Below are 4,369 nucleotides of genomic sequence, written 5' to 3' on the forward strand. Positions count from 1 at the left end.
TGAGGATTTTTTTTTTAACTTATATTTTAGTTTCAGGGGAACACGTGCAGGTTTGTTCTATAGATCAATTGCATGTCACAGGGGTTTGGTGTACATATTATTTCATTACCTAGGTAATAAGCTTAGTACCCAATAGGTACTTTTTTGATATTCACCTTCTTCCACCCTCTACCCTCAAGTAGGCCCTGGTGTCTATTGTTCCCTGCTTTGTGTCCATGGGTGCTCAAATTTAGCTTCCCCTTATAAGTAAGAACATGTAATGTTTGGTTTTGTGACACTGTTCTGTGTTGGTTTGCTTAGGATAATGGCCTCCAGCTCCATCCATGTTGCTGCAAAAGACGTGATCTCTTTTTTTATGGCTGCATAGTATTCCATGGTGTATATGTACTACATTTTCTTTATCAAGTCTACTGTTGATGGGCATTTAGGTTGATTCCATGTCTTTGCTATTGTGAATAGTGCTGCAATGAATATATACATGCATATGCTTCTATAGTCGAATGATGCCTTTAGGTATTGGGCATATACCCAATAATGGGATTGCTGGGTTGAATGGTAGTAGTGAGGATTCTTACACAACTTACAGCATCTTCTCTAACTCCCCTCCTCCCTTTCTTATATCTCAGCCATCTTGTCTTCCTATTCAGCCTGAGCAGCCCCCTGATTCAACAATTTCTACTGAGTTCTCAACTTCCCAGGATAATTTGCTGTTACGGGTTGAATTATGTTCCCCAAAAGATATGTTGAAGTGCTACCTGTGAATATGACCTTATTTGGAATTAGGATGTTTGCAGATGTAAACAAGATAAGGTCATGTGGGTAGGCTCCAATTCAATATGACTGGTGACCTTATAAAAAGAAAGAAATTAATGTACATGTTCACACACTCATGCCCACACACACAGAAAAATGCCAGATGGAAACAACATGAAAGAGGCTCTGGGAGATGGAGGCAGAGATTGGAGTTAATGCTGTCACAAGCCAAGGAGTACCTGGGGCTACCAGAAGCTGAGGGAAGCCAGGAAGAACCCTCCCTTAGAAGCGTGGCCCCATCAACATCTTGGTTTATAATTTCTAGCCACCGAAACTGAGGTTTGACAGTAAGTTTCAATTGTTTTAAGCCACCCAGTTTGTTATGGCCACCTTGGGAAATGATGAGTATACTTGCCCATCAGGACATCCTTCAGTGCCTGCCTTACTTACATCCAATCCTTTGGAAACTCATTAGTACCTTTTGTCTCTTCCTTCTGGCTGTTGAATTGTTGATTGATTCTACTACAAATTCTTGCTTTCTGCCTTCAAGTGGGCTCTTAGAGATGCATGGTAAACTTTTTCATCACCCAACTTGTTTTTACATCTTTGGTGGCAATGATTCCAAACTTTTCCTCTTAAGCCTTCATGAGTCCCCCTTCATACAGTTGCAAAGAACTTGCATTTTCAACTGAGAAAACAAAAATTCTTTACCCATCTTATTCTTCACAGTTCTTTGTTGCTGTGCTTGAGTCTTGATGTTGACCCCTCTGCTCTCATCAGGTATGGGATGGGACCTAGGTATTCATTTTTATTTAAAAAGCCAACAACAACAACAAAAACCATAAACTCTTTCCATGCTTCTTGATATACAAACAGGATTGAAAATAAACTGTCAGTTGCAAACTAAAAATCCTAAGCCTCCCGTCTGACTGAATGAACCCCCTCTTGGCTAAGGGGACTCCAGAGAAACCTAAAAAACAAATATCTGGCCATGATGGGCTGAGAAGTTAGACATGCCTTGGGTGCAATTCCTCCCTTTTGGAGTTTAGACAACAACTGCCCAGCATTAATATTAAAATAGAGACAACAGGATTAACAAAATGGGCTCTGTGACAGTAAGATACCAAATTATAAATAAGACCTAAGGCCACGAAGACCTTAAGTCACACACCCTTACAGGTCAGTCTGATGCAGTGAGTTAGCTAACAGACTTCCTGTCCTTCAGGAATGTCCTAGAAAGGGGCTGTAGTGCTGCAGCTGTCCAATTTTGCGTGATGTCTGCACATCATGCAGACTCATCTGAGGAGCTGAGGAGCAAGGAAACCAGTCTGAGGCCCAAAGCTGAAGAAATTGGAGTCTGATGTTCAAGGGCAGGAAGCGTTCAGCACAGGAGAAGATGTAGGCTGGGAGGCTAAGCCACTCTAGCCTTTTCACATTTTTCTGCCTGATTTATATCCTGGCTGTGCTGGCAGCTGATTAGATAGTGCCCACTTAGATTAAGGGTGGGTCTGCCTTTCCCAGCCCACTGACTCAAATGCTAATCTCCTTTGGCAACACCCTCACAGACACACCCAGGATCAGCAATTTGCATCCTTCAATCCAATCAAGTTGACACTCAGTATTAACCATCACAATACCCACAGTATATGCACATTTCTAGAATTATTTCTGTATCTACCCATCTATATCTTCAGCTAAGCATGAATTAATACTGATATCTCCAACTCTAATCCAGTTCCATGAGATTCATTCTAGTCTTGCCTTCTTTCTTATCATCTGTAATTGTCTTCTTTGATAGAAATCTGGCTCTCCTCAGCCACCATCCACTTATTTATAACCCCGTCATACACGCAAAGCAGATTCAGAATCGTTAACCTGTCTTCTCGTGAGAAATTTATCAACTGGAGTATAGTGTTTGTGTACAATTCCTTTTGTTTTTAACCTTATGTTTTCCTATCAAAACAGCATTTTCCAAAGTTATTTTATTGAACACCTTCCCCTACCACTTCATCATCTTCAGTGAGATTGTGTAATAGATTTGTAATATAGTTAGATTCTTCCTCACAATCTGCATTTCATCCTGGAATTCTGCCAACATCCTGTTTAATTTTAAAAATTTTATATATATTAAAGTTCACTCTTTATTGATGTATGGTTCTATGGGTTTTGACAAATGTATGAGTTATGTATTTATTACTCCAGTACCAAATAGAACAGTTTCATTATCCTATCATTACCTTGTGTGTCCCCTTTGTAGTCACCCACCTGCCGTCCCACCAGGTGGATGACTCCCAATATATTCTGCATATATTGATAAAATCATATGGTTTTTGTTTTTAGTTCTGTTTCTGTAATGAATAACACCTACTGATTTGCATATGTTGAATAGACCTTGCATCCCAGGGATAAACCCTACTTGATAGTGGTGGATTACCTTTTTGCTGTGCTGCTGGATTAGGTTTGTGTTGAGAATTTTTCCATCTATGTTTTTTAAGGATATTAACCTGAAGTTTTCCATTTTTCTTGTGTCTCTGACATGTTTTTGTATCAGGATGATCCTGATCTCATAGAATGAGGTAGGGAGGAGTTCCTCCCCTTCAGGTTTTTGGATAGTTTCATCAGGAATGACACCAGCTCTTCTTTATACACCCGGTGGAATTCAGCTGTGAATCCTTCTGATCCTGGGCTTTATCTGGTTGATAGGCTTTTTATTACTGATTCAATTTTGGAACTTGTTATTGGTCTGTTAATATTTTTAATTTCTTCCTGGTTCAATCATGGGAAAGTGTTTGTTTCCAGGAATTTAGCCACTTTTAGTAGGTTTTCCAGCCTGTGTGCACAGAGGTGTTTGTTATACTGTCTGAGGGTTTTTTTTTTTAAATTTATTTCTGTTGGGTCAGTGGTAATGTCCCCTTGTCATTTCTGATTGTGTTTATTTGGATCTTCTCTCGTTTTTTCTTTATTAGTCTATGTAGTGGTCTATCAATCTTATTCTTTCAAATATAAACTTCTGGTTTCATTGATATTTTGTATGGTTTTTCACATCTGAATTTTAGTTCAGTGCTGATTTTAATGATTTCTTGTCTCTTGCTGGCTTTGAGTTTGGTTTGCTCTTGTTTTTCTAGTTCCTCAAGGTGCAATATTAGGTTGTTAATTTGAGATTCTAGCTTTCTAATGTGGGCATTTAGTGCTGTAAACTTTCCACTTAACACTGCTTTGGCCATGTCCCAGAGATTTTGGTATATTATATCTTTGTTCTCACTAGTTTCAAATAATTTCTTGATTTCTGCCTTAATTTCATTATTTATCCAGAAGTCATTCAGTAGCAGGTTGTTTAATTTCCATGTAATTTTATAGTTTTGAGTGCTGTTACTAATATTTTATTCTATTTTTATTGTATCATCGTCTGAGAGTGTGGTTGGTATGATTTTGTTTTCTTTTTAAATTTGTGGAGAATTGTTTTATTGCCGACTGGTCAATTTTAGAGTATGTGCCACTGAAGATGATGAGAATGTGTATTATGTTGTTTTGGAGTAGAGAAAACACAAATAAATGAGAAGACATTTCATGTTAATGAATTAGAAGAATAATATTGTTAAAATGTTCATATTGCCCA

The sequence above is a fragment of the Aotus nancymaae genome, unplaced genomic scaffold (assembly GCF_030222135.1).
Source record: "Aotus nancymaae isolate 86718 unplaced genomic scaffold, 86718_ANA_hifiasm-v0.15.2.pri h1tg000015l_0, whole genome shotgun sequence".
NCBI classification, from domain to species: Eukaryota; Metazoa; Chordata; class Mammalia; order Primates; family Aotidae; genus Aotus; species Aotus nancymaae.